This window comes from Numida meleagris, chromosome 17, assembly GCF_002078875.1.
Source record: "Numida meleagris isolate 19003 breed g44 Domestic line chromosome 17, NumMel1.0, whole genome shotgun sequence".
In the NCBI taxonomy this organism is placed as follows: Eukaryota; Metazoa; Chordata; class Aves; order Galliformes; family Numididae; genus Numida; species Numida meleagris.
In genome coordinates, this window is record NC_034425.1 from 5,979,786 (window position 1) to 6,003,366 (window position 23,581).

Below are 23,581 nucleotides of genomic sequence, written 5' to 3' on the forward strand. Positions count from 1 at the left end.
CAAAACCAAAACCAAAACAAAAACCAAACCACATTTTAATTACTTCTTTTCTTTTTTGGAGATCTCTGCATTGACTTGTAGTTTCCTTGAAACTTGGAATGTTTTGAAAGAGAGTGAGGTTGTTGGTTACATTCTTACAGCCCTCCTCACACATTCTCTACAGTGCTGCAGACAGATTTTGTAGCACGTTACAGACATGGCAACACTCTGCCCTAAATTACTTCCTCAGCGTTCTTCCTGAATCTAAGGAGTCCCTTCAGCAGTGTGGTTCCCTATTTTCTTGTGAAGTCGTGAGTGGGAGGCAGCAGCCAGACTGCTGCATGAAAAGGTTTTAAGGGAAAGTCAAATTTTAAGAGAAATCAAAATCAGCATGTTCCAGGAAAAAGATTTTGCGTGTTAACTGTCATTCCTAATGTACTTCAGGCTACTGCTCGATTAATTAACCTTGATTAATTATTTTGGCTCTGAAAGCAGATGTTGGTTGCCTTGGTTAACGCTGTGCTGTAAGATGCTAAAACACCACACAGATGACTGAGGCAGAGATGTCACAAGAACAGAGGAGAAGCAAAACTTTCCATTTCAATCAAAACAAAAGCTGTCATCTGCCTCAAACAAAAATCTTCCTCTGAATATTTTCTTACCTCAAAGATGAGCTGTTTCAATCTCCCGTCATCCATAAGAGGCAGGGAAGAGCTGGAGCTGCATGCATTACTCACTCACTGCGTGGTGTTTTTGACCGTAGTTACTCTGCTCATTATTGCCCATGATGAGCTATTTCAGTTGTAGCTGAATTTCCCAGCTCATGGGGCAGCTGACGTTTTTGCATCCCTCCATGTGCTCATCTGGAACACAGTAGCCTGTATCAAAGGAAATGGGCTTTGGTCAGTATTTTTGAACTCACTAAGGAAGATCTAGCCACAAGGATTGCCTGGGATGAGCCATTTACACACACTGCAGCAATGCACAGACTGCATGATTTCCTCAGAAAGGATCATGAATATTCAAACCAATGTGAGTTGTAAGCTCTCTGTTGTATTCCACAGACAATTTAAAAAGATCAAAACCATCTTCCTTGAAGTTACTTCATATTTTTCTGATGTAAAAATTGAAAAGGGAATTTAAAAACTCTTTTTCATCAGAAGATTTGAGATTTGTTACTAGGAATTATTGCTGGACTGTGTTGATGGAAAGACTTGGGACATCAGGAATGCCCACAGGAAGAACTGTTTGTTATGAATATTGTATTTCATTAACACATCATTCCAAAGCCAGACTTGGGTCTCCAAATTGCATGAAAACTCTTGATTCCAAATATTCATCACTGGTGTAATGTGGTTAACCAGATGAATCTGGACCCAAGATCTGATGAGAAGATAGTTAAGCAGTAGAATAATGGACAGTGAATAACAAATACAGTTTCATAATCTTTGATCTGACACAGGACAATCTTGTTGAAGTCTAATTGCTTTCTTCTGTTCATAGTAACTCAGTGCTTTTATCAGCATTTCTGGAAGATCTGAGACATTTAACTAACACTTCTTTTCATTATAACATAGTTTAACATGACCTAAATTGATTTCAGCCATAGCAGTAAGAAGTTTACAAGTTGCCTTACTCTCTTCTCACCTTTTCCTCTTGAATGTTTCAATTTTTATTTCGCAGATTTTATCATGGGCCTATTACACATTCTTTTTCTATTTTCTTAATCTTTTCCTCTGAGTAACAGGTAATTGAGGGAAAATGGAGAGACAGATTTTAAGCTGGGGAGAATAGTATGGTGAATTTGAGGAGAGGCTTTTCTGTGCATGTGTCTGAAGAGATACAGTGACCTACTACAACAGATATTAGCATAGAATAAAATACATAAACTCCAGTACAGCTAGGAAAACTAAATTCCAGGCTTGCTTCCTCCCACTGTTCTCTTCTGTCTTTTAAAAGAAATATAATAATTTGAAAAGTTTGTCACAGCTTTTTTGAAATCAGTGGGTATACTCTACAATACTCTACACTGAAGCACTCTCAGATGCAATGTGAAGCGCATGATACGTTCAGGGCAGGCGGTAAACAGTTGTTAAAAAAATACATTCAGAGATTTTCTTCTTCCCTCCACTTTTTTTTTTTTTTTTTTTTAAATTTAAACATGTAAAAATGAATTGCACACAGATCCAGGATGGAGTTTCCAGTCTGAAAATAAAGATCAGCATTTGGTATTGCAGTTAGCCACAGATAAAACTCAAATTTGTAACACTTCATTTAGCAGAGTATTAACCCCTTGGGAAGTGAAAGGAGACCTTCAGTGAACAAAACTCCTCAGTGTAGAGCAGGTAAAAATACATCTACACAAGTTCTGCCCCTACATGTTACAATGGCGTGAAGGTGACCAGCCCGGCTCCAATGCGTTTGTTTAACTAGCTCAGAATTAATCAGAGCACTCTGGGATTAATAATTACTTAATCAAATAATCGCTTCGTGACTCCAACACTATCTTTTTTTTCTTCAAGCAGGCTAGAAATAAGACCTGTGAATATGTAAATTGGAACTGATTAGGGGATTAGGTTTCGCTCTTTTTTTATTATTATTTGGAATAAAAACAGCCTGCAGATCCCTCTAAGCCAAGCCATGTCTCTGAATTACAACACTAGTGCCTGTCGGCTGTGATAATTTCACTTCATTAAGTTCCAGATATAAATAGAGAAAGTTTCTTATTTTTTTTCCATGCACCACCTTTAATAAGCACGGATTGAAAACACAGGGGTTATTGATCCATGCAGCTATTGGGTCTTTGCGAGGTAGTGTAACAGTGAAAGAAGACCAAACACCTTCTACCTGTTTGCTTGTGCAGCCAGGGACAATTCAACTCTGTTGAATCCATCTTAAAGCTTTTGCAGAAACTGCTAGAAAAGCATTGCAAGAATGAAAGTGTCAGCCACACCGTTCATAGCAATGCAAAGCAAACATATTTGATTGGCCTGTGACAGTCAAAAATGACAGCAGGATGCAGGAGACGATTTCAAGGTTAGATGTTGGCCATATACTACTGAGTATAGGAACCTTTGCATTACAGGTTAGTTATCATACATGCTTCCTTGCAAGTCCAGCTGTGGGTATCTGATGCAGAGTAGGGAGCTCTGTCCTCATCAGGACAGTGGAACATTTATATACTTTATAGCTTACAGTACTTTACAGCTTACAGATGCTAGGACATGAGAAGGCTAAAACTATATTATTCACTTCATGCAATAATTATCTTGCAGAACAGGACCGTTATTTTTCACTGAATTTAAGGCCTATGTTATTTCTTTTCATAAATTTGGGAGTGTTATTACTGAGGACACGGAATAAAACAAGTTCTTAATTTGCACATTGCTTTTAAATATAAACCTCCCTTTGTCATAAATCAAAGAGAAGATTGAAGGTGAGGGATTGCTGCTGCTACGGGCAATTTTTAAAGGCAAAGATTCACAGCTCCATTTAGGTAATAATTGAAAATTATTTCATAAGTTCTCATCTTTGTCCCAGTTAAATGTCACAAAAATCTCTATGCAATTTGAACATGGCCACATGCAGGTAACAGCTTTTCTCTGCTCAAGAGTAACAAAGGTTGTTGCAGGTCAGCAATGAAAATTGCACTGGTAAATCTGGGTGGGTTTTTTTTGCAAAGGGGTGAATGCCAGGTTCAAATACAGAGAGCACAGCAACTAGAAACCAAGGCATGCAGGCAAAGCCGCTTACAAAAATTCCTGCACAGAGTTTACCTCCACCAATTCTAACTCCAGCAGCCAGTTCCACCAACCTCCTGTGTTTTACAAGCATTAATTTTTATACAGAAACATTAAAATAAGCAGACTTGGGAGCAAAAGGCGCTGGGGACTGGAAAGGGGATACAAAACCTTCCAGCTTGTGGTCAGCAAAGGGGACTTCAGATGCGGAAAACCTTTGCTCTGTTTATAAATTGATTCTCTTTGAAGGGAGAGCAGATAGGGAAGGGGACACAGGGGACAAAACCTTGCGCTCTCTTGACCAAAGAGGAGAAAGAGGAAAGATTGTTCACTTCAGCAGCACCATACGCCCTATATGTGAGGTCTCTTATGGGTTATTTATAGGGCTCAGCCAGACCCAGACAGCCTGCTGGTGTGCACAGAGCATTGGCCCCAGCAGAGCCGTCCATGCAGCTGGGCGGTCCGGGGCTGCCAGCAGCACTGCAGTGTGGATTTGCAGGTACCAACTCACCTCTGTAAGGAAATAATAAAGAGCTACCTCTACTCAAAGATTCTGAAACTCAGTTTTTGTTGTAAATGAGTCTTTGGAAAGGTTAACTGCTTTGGAAAAGGAAGGTGCTTACTGAGAAGTGGAGAATGTGAGCTAGTTGCGCTAAGAGGACTCATGTGGGAGAGTGAAAGCATTAAAATGAGATATCTCAGAACCAAACAATACTTTCTTCTATGTGTCTTTAAAGCCACGAGCAGTTAAAAAGAATAAATACAGCTAATAATGATCATTTTCAGCCTGAACTCAGTAAGAATTAATCCCAGTTCCAAGATGACACACTGAAATAACTAACTGCCACTATAGATATTCAGAGTTTTGATAATATTAATTTCTGTAGACCACTGAAAGGAAGGAATAACTCTACCAAAGGAAACTTACAAGTTCATTTTGATCCCAGCCTGCAGTTTAGCTACCGATACACAGAGGGAAATGCTACGGAGCCTCAAAATGCCCACAGCCATGCCTCTGCGGGCATCAGTGCGGGACATGGGGCATCCTGCCTCCCTGTGCTTCTGGAACATTGCATGGTCTGAAAGCAGTCACAAGCCTACAACAGCCCAGGGCAGATGCTGAGCTTGTTTCAGCTGTACATGCAAAACTTGCACAGCATGGTGTCTTCCTGCCCCAGGACTGCCAAGGAGAGACGGCAATAGCTTGTGAAGGAGAAATGGAGTGAAATTCTTGGCTGGGTGCTCATATTATGTAAATTCAAACTGAAAGCTTTAAGTATTTTTTTTTTAATAATGGCACACACATGGGGCTTGTTAAGTGTTGCTGACTACCATGGCCATTCTTTAGGAATAGGAGGGCTGCAAGTCTAGAGTAGAACTTAGCCACTGCAGCTAATTCTTACAAGCAGCCTGTGTATTGTGCATGTTTTGCAGCCATTTTCTGAAGTACTCAGGTGGTGATTACCTGGAGAAAAAAAAAAAAAAAAGAAAGAAAGAAAGAAGGGAAAAAAAAGAAGAAAAAGAAGAAAATAAAAAAGGAAAAGAAAGAAGGAAAGGAAGAAAAAGCATTCCTGTGAAACTGTGATGCTGCTCAGAGAAACCTCGATGTTTTTAACAGTATTCCCAGGTACTTTAAGGCTAGGTGTGCTTGAAATTGAAGTCTAGGAACTGGAGAACACAAACTTCATTTGTGCAGAAGCAACTGGAAAACGTGAATGTGTTTCCATGGAGATAGGGTTATTTCCTTTCCCACCATTCAAATCTTTTCCACAGGTCTTGTTTCATTCTAGTCACCCTAATGTTTTGTTGAGGAGAATTTTTTGGATTTTGATCTCAAGACTTGGATGAGATCCAGGCAGAACAATGAAAAAGTCATAAATCACTTTAATAGATATAACAAGAAGAAAAAAAATAAAGGCAGAGAAATGGAAGGTCTGAAATATGGCAGTCCCAGCACATCCATCAAACACAAAATACTCTTCTTGAGGTAAAGAAGAACACACCCATTAATAAGGTTTGAGCGAGTTGTTGTGGTGTCATAAGGGGTTCTGATGCCTGAGATGCCATTCAGTTTTAGACAAAAAAAAATATATTTTGATATTTTTTCCAAATTATGGTGCTAGTAAATGTTCTGTATCCCTTAACTACTATCACATTACATCAGGTTTGCAAAGCTTAGAGTCCCCTCATCTAACTCAGGGCTGTGTGGATGTGGGATTCATCCCAGCTACCTTTAAATGTCAAAACTTTGACCACCTGGGCTATCTGAGTAGCAACTATGGAAAAATAGATACTTCAAGTGACTCAGCCTCATCTGAGATATCATTTTCAGAAAGTGATTACAAAGATGGAGAACTCACATAGGAATCACATGAAACCTAAGGCTGAGGTAGCTTCCTGAACTGCGTACAAGCAGAAAATATATATGTATTTGGTTTTATGATGGTAAGTATATAACAAAGCAATAGTGGTACTACTAATACAGTCCCCAGTATCTTGCTGAGACTCATGTTACGGTGCAACATGAGTTCTTCAGGCATATCATACTAAGAGTTGTACATTATTTATGCATATTCCCCAAAACGTGAGTGGCTCTGGCTGCTTTGACCACTCATCTCTTCTACTGATATCTGTAAAGGTCTGTAGCAGGTGCCTAGAAAAACAGTTGCACTATTATATGATGTTCAAACCATGCCCCTTTCAGCCAATCCAAAGTAGGTTTTTCGTAATTTTTAGCAATGTATAGGGGACCAAAAATTACAGGGTATATGTGGAGAATGTTATTTATTGAAGTCTTTTTTTCATCTCTGCTCTAAAAGTGCAGTATACACAACCTTTCTCCTCAAAAGCTGATAAACGGTTTAGCCATTACTTAAGGTTCGGGAAAAGGCAGCTACAGAAATAACATTTTAATGTATTCCAGATTAGACTTCATGCTATATTTGTAATAAAGACTTGTTTCCAACATTGGTTGGCAGATCACTCATATGGACAATTATCCAAATAGCTATTAGGATACGATTGCGCTCATTTCCAGGCAATGCAAGATTGCCAGAACTCCGCTTGGCTGGCGGTTGGATTTTGGTTTGACTTTTGGAGAAAACCACAAGAATTTGTCAGTCGTCTTGGCCGTAAGGGAGCCTTCTTGTCTTGAGGCTATTCTTTTTCCTCTTCAAATATAGAAGGCAAAACATGTTCTTGTTTGGTTTGGGCTCCTTTCTATTTTTTTTTCGTTATCTCTCATCTTAGTGGCATCAGGAAGAGGAGACTGAGATGTAACTAGGTTAGGAAGTGAGAGACCTCTCCGATCATTCACAGAAAATAAGAAGGTCATTATGAGAAGAACTCATGTATTCTGGAGGATGAAAACTGAAAAGAAAATGAAAGGTCACGAATTTCTTAGACCGGGGGAAGGGAGCTCAAGGGAGGGAATACTTAATGCCAAGCTAAATCAGTGTTAGTCGGGAATAGAGACTCCCTCTCTTTATGCATTATGCTAATGTGTCGTTTGGCAGATCTGAATCATGCTGGCTAGTTTAGTCCAGAGCTTGAGTTGAAGAACACCAACTCCCTCAGAAGGAAAAAGATTTCTTTGTGCCAGGGAACATGTTCTGTGGTGAGATGATGTAATTGTGTAAGTCACAGATGCAGTGGTCAAGAAGCCTTTCCATACTGAAGGATAGGTAGGTCCACAGTGGTCTGCGAAAATTCAAGTAACTGCAACCGTTCCCTTTGCAAGAGCTTGGAACACAAACAGGTTTGTTATTTGCTGCCAGTCTAGCATGGGTGCTACTGAGACCAGCAGGCAGGGATTTGGCTGTGGGTCCGTCTTATCCAAGCACCTTGCAAGACCTGAAGTAAGATACTTTGGTGCTGATGCTCAGTGCTCTTCCCTTTGTAAAATGGGGACAATAAGTCTAGAAACAAATCAGAAGTGTATCATTGTTAAAATTACATTTATGGAAAGATACTATGCTCCTTGTGACAACAGGGGACTTGAGGAAGGATCCAAAGTTTCTTCGCTCTTCTGTATTTCTATAATCAGATGAAAGGCTTTGGATAGGCAAATCACATTAGCTGCTAGCAGTTGTCACTATTTGAAAAAACATCTTTCCTAACTCTTTGTTTCTCAAGATGAGGAAAATGTCCAGGACTAATGTGTTGATTTTCTATATACTGTAGAGTAGCTGAGCAGTGCAACACTGCTTTCAACACAGAAACCTGTAAACACCGTGGCAGTAAGGCAAGTGAAAATAAAAACATTTAAAATACAAGAATATCACGGGCTCTTTGTTAAACATAATTTCAAGATCTTCTCCGAGCTCTGGTTGAGTCTCCCTGTAAAGACTTTTCCATGGGGCGAATACTGCAACATTTAGTGTGCAGAAATCCTTTCTTGCTGGCTACGCTCCAAAGCAATGACTGCACCAAGAGGGCTGAGGCATATCCTACCAATGGAGCAGAAAATTGCTTCAAGGCTAATAGCAGTAACACTTTGGCGAAGCAAACACTGTAATTAGCAATAAAGCGGCACCCATGCCCAATAGGTCTATTGTGTCCCATACACGATTTTGCTCTTTGGTGCAAAGGGGAAACGTGTGTGTGAGTGAGAATGAGTATATAGAGGTAATCCCCATCCAGTATGTTAATGATGAATGTGCTGCAGTTGGCATAAAGTGGAACATGTGCCAACATGAGGCCCTCTTGTTCCTTTCAATCCCCCACCTACATTCTCCCAAACACCACATTATATTTTTAGCATTTTTATTTTCTTGGAAAAATATATAAACTGCAGTTATAAAATGTGTTTAAACAAATGAAATGGAGCTAGCAGGTGTACAAAATGTCCAAAAATGCTTCCCATGGCTGCAGTTAAAAAAAAAAAAAAGTAAACTTAAACAGTTCCATAGTGGAAAAAAAATCTCTGGTTAGAGTATATAAATGTCAGTTTTTCATTCTGCGCTGTCACTTTCATTTTTGACTCCGAAAATCCAGCTAGAGTCATTCTTGTTTTGCATCTTAATTTCTCACTCAGATTAAAGAGGTTAATTCTCAAGACTGCACCAGAGGTACCACTATTTTAGATTCTGAGATCCCCAGCACACCATGTGGAAAGTTCATCTGCAACGTTGTAAATGTATTCTGTTATTTACTATTTTTGTCATCTCCATGTTGAATCTGGAGAAAACTAGGGTTCAGTTTGGAGATTATTTATATTTAGGATTTAATTTCTGGCAGAATAGGGTTGCATTTACATGTTTATTCAAAACCGAAAGGTTGCTGGCAGCACACATAAATATATACGCATATATACATTTATGTATATGTATATATCCATACAGAGAAGATGTCAGCCCAGAATAGCTTATAATCAAAATACACCATTAGCCAAGAGACAGGAGGCTAAAAATCAAAAGATTACTCCATATTCCTCACGTGAAAGCCATATTTTAGAAACAACCCCATTGTCCATTTTTAAAAAACACCCCTTTGCAGTTTCCAGCGAGGCACTGTGGTTCTGTTCAGCCCAATGGGCAAATTTCCTTCCAGCAATCAAGGATAACAAAATAAATTATTTTTAAATTCAACTCTTTCTTTTTTTTTTTTCCATGGGAAATTACTCAGAGTGCAGTAAAACGTGCCACATTTGCATTTCCAATCTTTATGAAACAGTTTGGTTCTCTAGGTAATTTTTTCTAATGCATGCATTTCTTTCAGGATCAAAATTTATTAAAATGCATTTTCTATCTTTGTTCATGTCTTTAAACCTATGATGTCCTACTTAACTCTTCCTACTCTGATAGAGATGTTAGATCCTTTTAGAGGAACAGACTTCAAAATCATTATATGAATCATTAATATAATCATTAATTACTGTTGTTTTATATAATTAAAGGTTTTCAAATGAATGTGAAATTCCAGGTAAGCATCTGAAGATATATTCTTAATTAATCTGGCTTCAGACAATTTTCTGCAATGTCTGGATCAAACACTCAGTGCTGTTTACTTTATCAACACCCTCTGTTGCTCCGATGGATTAATTGAAGTGTGATTCTCCAGCCCCACGCTGTGTGCTGTTAGGGGTATTAGCATGCAATGCTGACAAATGAGTATGGATGGATTATTCCCAGTCTTGTGTCCGATTTTCTTTTAGTGGGTCATTTTCATCCGAGTGGGTAATTCATGCCACCACTGCTCTACAAAGCTGGAGTTCCTGTTTTAAGTTTCATGTCTATTAGATGGCTGCAAATGGGCTAATTTCTGCAAAACAGTGGGGATTCCTTCACAAACTGAAGAGAAGAAGAAATGGAAAAAGAAGAGACAGTTCATTTGCCTGAGCTGCAAGGTTTCTGGTTGTGTAACAGCACATGCAGAGTGAGGCAAAGACTATGATAGCAAAGGAAAACATTCTGGATTCCATCGGACTGTTGAGAAGGTGTGGAGATGACTTCTAGTATTGCATAACATATGCATAGTTCTAGCTTCTACAAGCTTTGAGGATCCCCTTCTCTGAACAGAATCACAAGCCCTATTACCAGAAAGGATTGCTTCAAGCCTGAAAGCAACCCAGCTCACTGCATAGCAGTGATGGACTCGGAGGAAACTATTTTCAACTGCTGGTCCATACACAGTGTGGAGTTTAGCATGATTTGTAACGAGGCTGTTAGGAGCTGTATAACCAAGCCTGGCCGTATGCACAGACAAGTGAAATCTTTTCAAACAAACAGGGTGGAAATTCTTGGCTTCTCCAAGAGCTGGCCTTATTTCCAGCAGATCGTGGTTTGGATTCCCAGTCTGCCCTTGGCATTCCAGTTTTCCCCCTGCTTGCCACAGCTAGATTGAGTTTGCTGTTTCTGGACCGAAATGTTGAATAAGATCCTGGTGCCTCAGGTAGGCGATGTTTTACCATGGAGGAAGAAATCCCTGTCTGAAGTCAGAGAATGGAACCTCGTCGTTAGCAACTGGCAGGCCTACAGGAAAGGAACTGAGCTGCCGTCAGAAGGCAACATATTAATGGTTGGTGTTTAATTTCTTATAGGTAAAACATAAGAATATGGTGGTCCTCGCATTAGTGGTCTAGCTACAGAAAAGCGTATGTAGAAAGGTAGCAGCGTTTCCTTCCATCTGCCATTAAGGGCCTTGTGGATCTGCCAGAAAAGGGAAAACTAACCTTCTGTGGAAATCCAGCAAAAGGCCTTTTCCCCTTTAAATCATTAAAGGAGAAGTTAATGATGCATCAGTCTGGAGAGCTCATTTCAGCCAGATGCACACAGGCATTCTGGATATTTGACTGGCTGCCTTGAAGATGCTGAAGCTGCGTATTTCCTCCTTGGACTCACCAGACAGTGATACATTTCCCTCTACTGCTTCTGAACTGGTAGAGACCAGAGGCTGTTGTGATCAGTGCTGGTATCTGTAGCTGAGTTTAACTCTGCTGCACCCAACACTTGTCGGCTCCTCTGTGTGCAAGTGGCAAAAATAGCAGCATTGAGGAGAGCAAGAAGACAGCCCTGCGCAGGGAGAGATGAAAGATGGCTGAAATTTGGCTGACAAAATGCTCGCTGAGGCATAAACGAATCGTTATGATTAAGTTCAGAGTAATAGTGACCCAGAAAGAAAGAGAAAAGCCTATCTTTCCTATGGTCCTTTTAAATGCAGACTCATCTTAGCCACCAGATGCATGGTGCAGAATTTTTCTTGGCTGGAGATCAGATGAGGGACAACGCTATACATGAAACCTGCTCACTTGACCAATGTTATGCTTCATTTTCATCAGTGCTGTCCATGGAATATTAGATATTCTGGCAGTTATTTAATAAGGCAAATGCACACAAGGAGCCCTTTAAGGTAAAAAGTAAAATAATCTCTATTTTCTCTTCAGGAGGTTTTGGCAAATGGGAAAAGATGGGGAAGAGGGAATAAAAAGTGTATGTGAAACAAAAGTTTTAACAGTCTGTCTAACCAGTTGGTATAATTAAGTTTTACTTCAGCCCTCAGGAAACCCCAGGGAAGTTTGTGGCATCCCAGTTCATGTGCATATTAAGTAGGGGATCATGTAACCATCATACAATGTTGGAAAAGGCCGATTTTAAAGAGTTATAGAGCTCATTTATAGCGGTGTCAGCCTGAGGTGCCTCCTGACTGATTAACATTGGTGTTCATCCAGTTACATCTGGCCACACAAAGTTGAGTTCCGATTCACCAAAGTTTTCCAAATTAGAAGTGGAGAGAATATAAGTGAAAGGAGGAACGTAACCAAACCAAACAAGTTGATCGTATATAATTCTTTGGAATTCGTTTTCTCTGATCAGCTGAGATCTAACTCTGAGGTGAGGAAGAGCAAAATTATTTAATACTCCAATATTTGTGAATGTCGCTTTGCTTAGTCATGATCTCAATCATCATTACCTCATTCCTCAGGTAGGGAAACAAAGAGCAAGGAGGAAGGGGTTGCAACTCATTTTAACATGCAATCCACTAACGAGATTCCACATTACAAATTTGAATCCTCACCTCTTCTTCCCTGTAGCCCTTTGTCCCCTCAAGAGCTCCAAATATGACACAGGGCTTTAAGGGATAAACATTGCTACAGTATTTTGAGAGTGCTGAGGGAGGAGATGTGGATGTATGAAAGGCCCTAGAGCAGGGCATTCTTTTCCCCCCAGACAATGCTGGTACAAAACGTGTCCTCACAGAATATTCAACCCTTGCACATTTCAATTTTGGGCTTGCAACCAGGTGTGTCTGAACTCTCTGAAGCAGAGTTTTACTCAGCGTGATTCCTGGAATGTAAATGCAGAACGTCCCCATGTGTTTTCCCCAGCAGCTGCAGTTCCTGAACAAGCAGTACTTTCCTTGCACGTAAGGCACCTACATGGGAAAAAAGCAGAAGGAACCTGCCAATAGGTGCCTTGCACAATGCCAGCATGCACCGGCATCTCTGGTGTCTCTCCTGGCTTTCTGTGCTTAGCTGCCTCAAGAGCTGGCGTTGTGCGTATGTGTTACATAGTATTCTGAGTTTAAAACAAACAAACAAACAAAAAAAAAACCAACCAGAGCCATTGGAACAGAAAGAATAAAGGCTATGGCACGCCCTGAGCTCTCTGCTGTATGACCTAAACCAATAAACAGTAACTGAGGGTAACTGGGACATGTGCTTCAAAACCCCGCAGTGCCCTGGTCCATAGCAGTAAATGCAGCTCAATTTCACAACAGCTATTTCCTCAGCTCAAGCAGTAGCAGCTCATTCTGCCGATGCTGAACATCCCAGGCTCACTCTCACCGGTGACATTCTGCTACAACACTTCCACAGCCTCTTGCCAAGAATGGCAAAACCTGGTATTTTGTAAGTCAGCTCTTCTGTAAAAAAGCTGCTCAGAGATGCTCCTCTAGGGCTTCCACCTGCCACAGATGGCCTGGGTTCATATGGACTAGGTGATTCTCTGAGATCTCTTTGAGCTCTACCTTGTACAGTTCTAAACATCTTCATTTTCATCCCCCTTACATCAGATGTTTGTCCTTATTCCTCTCCCAGACCATCACTCTACTTACTGGTACCTCTAAGCAACAGCCCCCACCTCTAACACAAAACATTAAAGCCACCCCACTAATCACATAGGGGTTAAAAACATGATTGGTGGGCAAAAGCTCCCCCCTTTTTCTGCTAGGTTGTTTGAAATTGTGAATAGAGACTGACAGCTTGCCTGAGTGTTTGTGGTTCAGTTTGAAACCACAAGACCCAGAAGCACATGGTTTAGATTCAGTGTCTTTCTCTAGCTAACACGAACCATTTGTTTCAGCAGCTTGGCTATCTGTTGGAGAATAGTTTTGCACCAGGATCAGCCTTGATTCACCCCAGACAGCCAAATACATTCAGATGGAAATCCATAGAAAAAAAAGAAAAATTCCCCAAACAAAGGCTTGCATTTACTTTTTCTTGTATATTTTTGCAGCTTGTAAAGGAGCTACTAATATCCTGGTAAGAAGGGGAAAAAAAAAAAAAAAAAAAAAAAGGGAAATTTGAAATGCCAATCAAAACCAGTGCCAAATTAGGTAGTGTTTACTTCAAAAATACATTTTTCATTGCCTTTTTTTTTAAGGCAAATTCCTGTAAAATAGTTATGTCATGGAGGGCAGAGAAAGAAGAGATTGAGCAATTAGTATATTTAGACCAATCCTTTCAAACTCAACTGTGGAAAGTGAGGCATTTGATGAGGCTCCAGTTTGGCCACGGAGCTTTCACACCGAAGGCACTTACACATCCACCCAGTGCTGGCCATTTACTTTAAGACCACTATCCATAGGAAGGCATAAGTGCTTTATTGCTTCTAATGAACTGCAGGAAGGTTGAACAGCTCAGTGTCAGGCTGGAAGCTAAAAGAAACCATGAGAGGGGATGTCCACGCCTACACAAGCCCAGCCATGGGATGGTGGTCCTATGGAGTCCATGGGCCCTGGCTCCCTTTGCACAGTGCTTAATTTACTTTACCTCCTTTATAAACATGGAAGGATGGCTCCAATGAACCCGCCTGCTGGGTACTCACGCTGCAGTGATGTAACCTCAGGCCCACTTAAAAGATCAGCACTGGAGAAGTGAGAGACGTAATTCAATGAATTACTGTGGTAAGGCAACACACCAAGTGTTCAGTTACCCCAAATCGCAGGTATTAGAGCTGAAATGAGTTCTCCTAAAGCAATTTCCCATCAGCTAGTCCCCGGGATTATTTGTTTTATCTTCCTCCTTCTCTCTATAAAACCAGCTCCGAGAGGTTATGCCACAGTACAGCAAACTGCCTGCTGTATGTAGAGGTGAAATACCTTGGAAGAAAGAAAGAATGCTTCTCTGCTCTGTCTTTCTATCTCCTAGTTAGGAATAAGTGACCGTAAAATCTGTATATGTGTGAAACCACAATATATTCCCCTGTTCTGTTATTAAAAGCCACTCACAACATAAAAATGAAGCAGAGGTGGGAGCGCATTCACCGGCAGGGAGGAGCAAGTGATTACATACCATGAGTTTACTTCCAAGAAAAGATTATATTTCTGGGAATTCAAAATAACATATATTTTATTTTAGTATTATGGGAATATTGAAAAGACTTCTAGCATTACTGCTATTTAAGCTACTATATAATCACAGTATAATTTTTATTAACAAAAAGACTTTATAACTTCAGAGACGTGCAGCAGTCGTTGCAAAGCTAATGAAGTGAGCATGAGGCTTTTGGGGGCTGAGATATGCTGTAGGTATATCAGGAAAACTGCCTTGGCAACCTTAAATCTGAAGAGAAGTGCAGGTTTAATGCTAACGTCTGTTGTTGGAGCTGTTTGGCTGAGCATCAGGAGTGGGGCTACACTAAGCTATTCACCAGAGAACACATAGAATCATTTGAGTTGGAAGGGACCATCTGGCCCAACTCTCCTGCAACGAACAGAGACACCTACAGCTCAGTCAGGTGCTGAGAGCCCCATCCAGCCTGAGCTCTAATGTCTGTGGGGATGGGGCATGCTTACAAGCCCCCTCCTTCCCTCCTCCTCCTTCTTGAGACGTCTCTAGGGTTCCCAACCCTTGACTTTGCATGATTGCCTTTTGTGAAAGAGAGGCCTCAGATAATGCTGCTTTGATCCCGAGGTTGGTGTAATTAAAAGCAAGTCTGCAAAACAACCACTGGAAAACGGGACGGCGAGAAAGAGCAAACTGCTCCAAGTACTTCAGCTCTACCGAATTATCAAAACCAAAACATAATGCCTGATGTAGGATGAATGCCATTCTTACATCAGCGCGCAGCAGATTGGGTGTGTGAGAGCTCCCCTGCTAGTGGCTGGGGACTTGGTGTGCAGTGAAACACCGTGCTCTGCGGAGTCCAAATGCTATAGAAAACAGTGCCAATGACATGGAAAACTATCTAGGAAGGCTGAACCCTTCCGGTATGAAAGCACATATCTGACTCCAAGCAAGGAATTGGACAGTAGCATTTAGAATACCATCTTACCTAATTTGTTTTTACATCTGTTTATTTTATTTGGACACTCGCAGGTGCCTGTTCTCACCATTGTGAATGCTGATGGCTTTTAGTTTCTATGGTTGCAGTAGGCTTTATTTCATGGATCAATCAAAATCTGCTGAAAAGGGAAAGTGTGTGCCTGACATATGCCATGTGCTCAAGCAAGAAATATTCTACTGTGGTCATGTACAGCAAGAAGGAAGGCCTTGGCTAGGTGGGCTTGCTCTTGGGGCTGGTTCAGTCCTGAACAGAATGGAAACTCCTTCTCCAGATGTGGAGTTTCTGCTATGTAGAGCATCACATAGGTAACAATGGAATGGCAGCGCTGTGCATCCATAGCTAATTATTTTGGTCTCGATTCACAATACAAAGGCACCATAACATATCAAGAGCCTTACACCATGACTTTTTTTTCTTAAATAGGAAGGTAAAGAAACGCAAACGAGTTAATTCTTCAAGCTTTCTGTTTCCACTTAGTGTGTTTTACTTGCAAACGTGGCTTCAAATGTCTGGGATTATCAGACTGCTTTTGATGAACGATATTATGACAAGTTACTTCTACTACTTTTTCTATTGGGAGAAATCATGTTTATGGAAACACAGAAGGGAAAAAAAGATAGCTAGCTTCAGGTTTAGCCTTTACTTTCCTATAAATAAAGCCTTCTAAACCATGTGTCATTTGGAATTGGAATCGTTTTCTGTAATAAAAATAATAGAAAAAAATCAGGATGATATTTTACTAACATAAGATTAAAACAAAAAATATTAAATGAATAAAATGAAATAAAACCACTTTCACCAGTATGGGAAACTTTTACTCTTAGAAAAGCTGAAAGACTTCAGTGTTATAGCTCTCAGGAGAGCACAGAAAAGTTTCTCTAATTTTAATGGAAGTGTGACTACCTCCTGTGGATAAGGATAAAGAGCCTGCTCCGTGACTTACAGCATTAGTTCATGTGAACACAATTAGTTCACTTCTTTGTATGATCAGGTAGCACCCAACAGCAACATGCACTGTATTTACCAACCATATGATGCTCATTGTAGGCTTACTGACCATCCACACAGCACAGCTGCTGCCAGCAGTGCACGTGGAGCACCGGTGGGCACGAGGCACTGGGCAGCAAAGAAGAAGCAACAAAGCAGGAGCCCAACACCAAGAATACTTCTTTAGCTGAGAGAATTGTAGACTCTGCACTGTTCTTTATGGACCTGCAAGCATCTGTCTGCTCTTCATGACACGGCATTTCCCTTTGTGGCAAGGCAGATTTTGGAGCCCAGTCGAAAATATGATGGAAGAATTAACCCTCCCTGTAAGATTTACCCCTACCTGCTTATAAATGTACTGATTTATTTCAGCATTACACAACGTGCCATCTTTGCATGAAGGGAAGGAGCTCTCCATGGACTATAAAGGAGAAATAGCTGCAGTAGCAAAGCTTGATATGAGAAGAGCACTGAGGTTCAGCAGAAGCTGGAGCACGACAGATATTTTCTCCCTCATGCTGGTGCAAAAACCCAAGGAGGGGGCAAGGGATGAACTGGGACACTGTAGGCACCCAGGAGCCCAGGTCACAGCTGAGTGGAATCCTGAGGTTGCACGGGCCAGGAGCCAGTTGGAAACCTACTCAAGCCACCCCACCATTTTATACCACTGTAAAGATGGTATTGTTTAAAACATTTCAAAAATTCTCCACACAATCTGGAAGACTTCCAAAACTGTCTTAAATGAGCCAAAACTATCAGCAGCCACCCACCTTCCTGTCCATTATCCTCTGATTAATGACATTCCACCAACAGAGTATGACATTCAGGATCTCCCTTTCTGCAGGACCTCTGCATGAATACGATCTCTGAGACCTGTAAATTGTTGGCACAGTTTGCAGCTGTGTTTTACAGGGGACTGTCTCTTTGTCGTGTGGTGACCATGCAGGAGGGGCTTTACAGGGAGTGGAGAGAGATGGGGCTTTGCAGCAACTTGTAAAACCTTAATTAGACATAGTAAAGCATGAGAAACCAAATCACACTGGAAGTAGGATACTCTGTTGCTGTAAATGCTTTCTTGCTTCTTTTCCTGTTGCCTTGTAATTTCCAAGTCAGAACAGCCCTAGTAACAAAGGAGCAACGGTTGATGCCTTCAGGATCAATGTTATTTAGGTATATCGATCAATGTCTGTGCTGCTCCCTAAGCAGTGTGGAGCAGCGGGGTATTTTCAGGTAAGAAATTTGGAGAGACATCGCAGTGCGTAAGCCAGCCCGGGAATAAAGATCAGCTCTGCAGCAGCCAGTGCTCTTGTGTACACCCTGTACCTGAGACAAATCCCCAGTACAGGGAAAGCACAGTTCAGAGAGTACCTGGAGAAGTGAGAGATTTTCTAATGTCTGGACTTCTTCCATGAGCACTTAGAGGGCTGGCTGAAATATCTCACTTTCATTGATGGATATGCCCAAGAAGTCAACGGAGATGATGAATCAGCTATTGGGAAAGTGAAAGATGACAAATGACCATATCCTTTTCATCAGTGCTACTTCCAGCCTGTAGACTTGAGCTTGGCAGCGCTTTTCTAGGTCATTTCGATGAAGTCAAAGTGGTGAAAGTTGCACTGATACGTAAATGCACCCTCGTCAGCTGATAGGATCCACACAACGTCATTTTTGCAGAGTAAAGAAGTAATTCTAGTCATTAAATCTTGATACTATATTTTTCATCCATGACATTTCCTTTTTTCCCCATAACATTCTATTACCTTATGGCCTGGACAAGATAAACTCAAGGTAAAACCTTGAAGAGATGACAGACTTCTCAGACTTTAAAGTCAGAAGTTCACACTTCAGAAATGTCTCTGAGTTTCTGCATTGCCCTGTGCATGAGACAGAAGGTGAGCAGAACATCAGTTTCATGATTTTGTTCGGAGCTGGGCTCTGAAATACCTTCAGATCCTCTATCTGAGGTGCCTCAGCTCTTGCACAGAGGTTCATTTCTTCGTGATCATTTATTTTCCTAAAGTATTAATTTTTTTTTGCAGCGTAGGCACAAAAGAGGCATGTGTCGGTATGCTGCGCAATTCCTTCAGTAGATTTTGGTTTCATGGCCTAGGAACATACACTCACCCCTTCCAGAACCATGTATAATACCTTTATAGATGTGCGCTTCTGGGTGCATGTGCACTTGAATCTTCCTTTATGTGTTTATACAGACCTCTATATTCTCACATGTCTGTATCAATATAGAAGAAAGTATATAGAGACACATCCTATGATTTTTAAGAAAGCTGGCTTTCCATGAGGAGCTACAGAGTACATTTCACTCAGCAGTGACTCATCTTTCTAGCTCTTTTTTTTCTTCTTACTGCTTAATCCAAGAAACTCTGACTAAGTCAGCTCTGCCACGTCCCAAGTGTAGCAGGGATTCCTCACCGTCCTTGATGCAAACAGAACTAGTAATTCTCCTCAGAAATAGCAAGAAATTGCAATTTGCGGGCTCATGCTTTACGCAATGATGACCTTGGCTGAGGCAACCCAAATGGAAAGGGCCCCAGCGCATGAAGTCAATGCCACTGTGGTAAATAAAGACAGCGCCAGGAAGGCACAATTTCAACATCCCCTGGCAGATGAAACATAGCTGGGCAGGGGCACGACGTGATTGAGCTATATTTTCTTAACAGCAGTCTGGGAACCTCATGGCACTATGTCATAGTGAGACAGGCCGGTTTTGTATCTCAGCTTGCTGTTGTTATTGTTGTGCTTTTTTTTTTTTATGTGCAGCCCCTTTTCGTGTTCTGTACAGCCGTTAAAATGAAATACAATGAAATTTACTGGGCTATGCAGATAGGCCAGAGGCAGAATGGCAGGTATTTGTCAGTCGCCCAGGCTAATGGAACTTCGGAGGCTTTCAAGTATTGACTGAAAACATTTAGAATAAAAAGTTTAAAGTGTAGAACCCATTTCAGCTTGGCACTAAGAAATCATTGGGTGAGACAGGTTGCAGACCAAGACCTAGATTTGCACGTCCCTGCCATTTCAGAGAGCAAAATTCAAACTAGTTCCATGCCTACAGCCCCTAAAACACAGTTACATGTGTCAAAGTTCTACTAGCAATCTTAACTCAATCAATCCAAAATAAAATGTTGCTCAGATTCACAAAAAGGGCTAACAAACCTTATGGCAGCTTACTGAGGTTGCTGATTTGTAAGGCTGACCTGACTCTTCGATCCTTTATGTCCTTAAATATCATCAGCAGTAGTCAGCACACCTCTGTTTGCCTTAGTTCATTGAAAGACCACAAAACGAGTCTGAGTTCTGGTTAAAGATCAGGCTGGACCACGCTCTGAACACCTGAAGGATCTGTAGATGTCCCTGTTCAGTGCAGAGGAGTTGGACTGGATGATCTTCCAGGGTCCCTTCCAACTCAGACAATTCCATGATTCTTTGATCCCTAACCCTCCAGCTATTCCTGAGCACTACAACAAGCCCTCTGAGTACGGGCACACCCTTAGCATTCATCATGGCTGCATTTCACAACCTATGAAATAGCCCCAATCATTTCTATGCTGGATTTGCACACACTTTCAAGACAGTTACATTTTCATCCCAAATCCATTCACCAGATAAAAGTGGATCTCTCAATGAATGTGCCATAACCTCCTCAGCTTAATTCTGGTGTCTGCCAATGGTGCTTTTTCTCTGTGATTTTTTCCACATCTGTTTACTGTGTGGCTTCTTCACTGGACAGGCTGTATACTCATTATCACGTGAAATAATGTTTTAGTGGAAGAAATATTATCTCAGAAACACACTCTAGGTATATAAGCTTGCTGTTTCTCCCTGGGTTCTCAGCTTTCTTTCATCAGGACAGTTTTGTTAAAATGATATTGCCTCTCTTGGGCGTACTTCACAGGAGCTTTACGGTTATGATGAATAAAACAACTGTGGCGAGACTGCAATAAATTAATTGCGCCATTTTATATGAGTAAGAGAATGGGCAGGAGACCTGAGAATGAAACACAAACCTGACGATGACTTGATGTTCGTGGTTGAAAGATTGGTAAGAAAAAGCAAAGATGTCATAGCAGGAGTGGGGAGGGGATTGGGGTAAAACACAAAAGCAGCCCAGCACATTGTGGTTAACAATTAGCAATTTGGAGTCTCAGTTTCCATTTAGCAAAGTACATGGGAGATCTGAATTTCCAAGTTAGCAACTGTCTTTTATTTTTTCTGAGATGCAAAGAATGTGAATCTGTGTTTCTGCCATTTATTGGTTGGAGACTGATTGTCTGACTGTATTACAGGAGCCCTCCAAAACTCAAAGAGGGCTCCTTTGGGAGCCAGGAGGAGATGCCCATCTCTCTGGTTCTTGTTTTACCCTGAGCTCCTGGGCTGCTGGCTGCAGGTCACTGCCTGGCTGCAGCAATGAGGCCATTCAGGAGTGCTACAGCTCCCTGCCATGCTCTGTTAAAGCAAAATTTTGCTTTTGTCTTTGTCATGGGAAGGCTGAACTTTTTTTCATGGCACAATAGAATATATAGCAAACAGACCAATTAGTATGAGCAGGGCAGAACCAGAAACCCTCCCAAAAACTGAACCCATGGAGCTCAGAGATGGGACGTACTGAAACACAAGGCCAGGTCGCACAGGATCATCATCCAGCTGAAACGTGTCACTGATGGAAAGCTGCAACACAAAGCCTGGACAACCAAAGCACTGCTTAAAGTGCCAACCACCAGCCCTAATCTGCACAGAAAAAAACAACCTGGTGTAGGAGCAGCCCCATATTTTTATGACAACGTTGCTCAGCATGCAGGGAAATGCTTTACGCCCCAGCTGTCCCCAGGGATGACCTTGCTGCGGCAATCTGGCTTGTCCCGGAAGGAGAACAAGTCAAGTGCACAGTGTTTGTTTGATAAACCCAGGTTTGTTCACAAAGGGAGAGATGCTGACTCATCAAATGCCATTGCACTGCTGAAAAGACTTGCAAAGAAATGTTATCTATGAACGTTTGAGCAAGAGATCATTCTGCACTGAGAAGTCCCTGGATGCGCTGTGACGTGAAGTTCTGACTTTATATGGGCTGCAACTGGGTTGCTGTTGTTTTCCTGCAGCATGAGAAGGCTTTTAAAAGGTCCTGGTGAGATGCTTTACCTTTACATCCCCATCTCCTGGGATTTTTAAGATAAACATGCCCACTCTTTGCTGTTGCTGTCTCTCAGCTCCTTCAGAAGAGGTAAGCAGGCAGCTGCCATTATTGCCAGCAAATCCCAGAAGGGAGGGGAAGGAAATGCAGCCTGTACAATGGGTGTAGCAAGAGCTGTGGCTGTGCCAAGCTGCAATGCTGGGACAAGGACCCTGGGGACTGGAGAGGGGACCACCCGTGTCCCACATCATGGTGACATTGCCATGTGCCACAGTGCCGGCAGAAAGGAGTGCCCTTAAATCGCACAATTCTCGGGCAACATTTTTTCTGCAAGATTTGCTCTGTAGTTCTTAGAATCCCTGGTCAGTGGCTGAGTTGGATGGGTCTCAGTGCCAGATAGGTAAAGACTGAGAGCCCTCAGCTTGTAATTACAAAGAAAAAGAGAGAAAAGAGAAAAAGAAATGGAGGCAGTGAGAGGGTAGAAGGAGACCTCAGTTCTTTAACCTTTTTTTTTTTTTCTTTTTTCGCCTTTTAAAGACTTCCTGAGCTGACTGGCAAATGCTTTTTCCAGCATTACGTCCCAGGGCAGGCTGGGAAGCTGGAGGTAGGATTTGGTGTGGGAGTTATGAAGTGTGCGGGGTAGTGACGATAGGCAGATAACAGCTTCTGGTGGTAATACCAGGGCATGGAATGGAGGCTAAAACCAGCAAAAGCCTTCTCCCTTTAACCAGAGCTCGGTAAAAGAGCTCGGTGCCAGCCCAGCGTCAGGCAGCACCTGATAGATTACCTCTGATTGCTTCTCAGGGTTCAGCATTGCTGTTCTCGAAGGTAGCCAAGCGTTAGGAAAGCATTTGGATGTTGGCTCAGGAGCTGACAAGGGTTCTGCTGGTGGAGCTGCAAAAGACGAAGGGAAAGTTACACAGAGCGGTGGGAGAGGTGAGAGAAAGCAGCGTTTTGCCCTGCTCAGAACTTTCCAAATCTGACTTTTAACAGGTATTTTCATGTCAAGTTTTCCTTTCTTTGGGCCACATGGTCCGTGCGTTTGCTGAACGTGAGGTCCGGCTGTGAGTTACGACTCAGCGCAAGGTGCGAGCGCTGCTCTCTTGGTCCGCTCCAATCCCTTTCCCCTACAATGCACTTTTCTGGAGTCAGCCTCTGTGACAACGTCCATAAAACTGTTGCGCAGAGGAAGCCAATCCCTCCTCCCTTGAAAAAGACATCATAGCTTTCTTTCTCTTTCACAGCGGGAATCTCTTCCTGTAAACACAAGGCAGCCCTGTTGAGGCATCGGTAATAAGATTTTAACTATTTTCTTTGGAAGTTTCACCCCCCTCGCCCCCTTCTTTGTGGACGGCGGTTAAAGTGATAATTAGTAAATTCTGGTCCTCATCCAAAAATGCTCCAGTGCTGAAATAGTACACAGGCGCACAAGGAACACATGTACACAAATTGTCAGCGCTCCTCTCCCCGCTGTCGGTAGAAACAAAAAAATAATGGCACCGAGTCCCTGCCAGAGACTGTAAAAATGGAGTTATAAAAGAGTATGTTATGGGGTAATGACCACAGGTTTATACCAGGTTTCTTCTGGATGAAAAGCGTAACTGCTTTGCACTGCCAAGCCTTTCCAGAAGTCACTGCAGGGCTTCTAATGGGTGGCCGCTCTGGGCCAGCTTAGGACAGGAAGCGAGAACTCCTAAATCCAGTAGAAATGGAGGAAAATTCAAAGG

The 23,581-nt window shown here is 41.8% G+C and overlaps 1 long non-coding RNA gene across 2 annotated transcripts in view; it reads right to left on the bottom strand.

Annotated features, from left to right (window-relative positions):
* Positions 487-23,581, bottom strand: part of LOC110407525 — a 30,999-nt gene continuing 7,904 nt past the window's right edge. For both annotated transcript variants that reach the window (XR_002443921.1, XR_002443920.1), the window contains exons 4-5: positions 22,642-22,748; positions 487-857 (exon numbers count right to left, since the gene is read on the bottom strand). This is a non-coding gene — a long non-coding RNA (uncharacterized LOC110407525). The remainder of the gene's footprint in view (positions 858-22,641; positions 22,749-23,581) is intronic.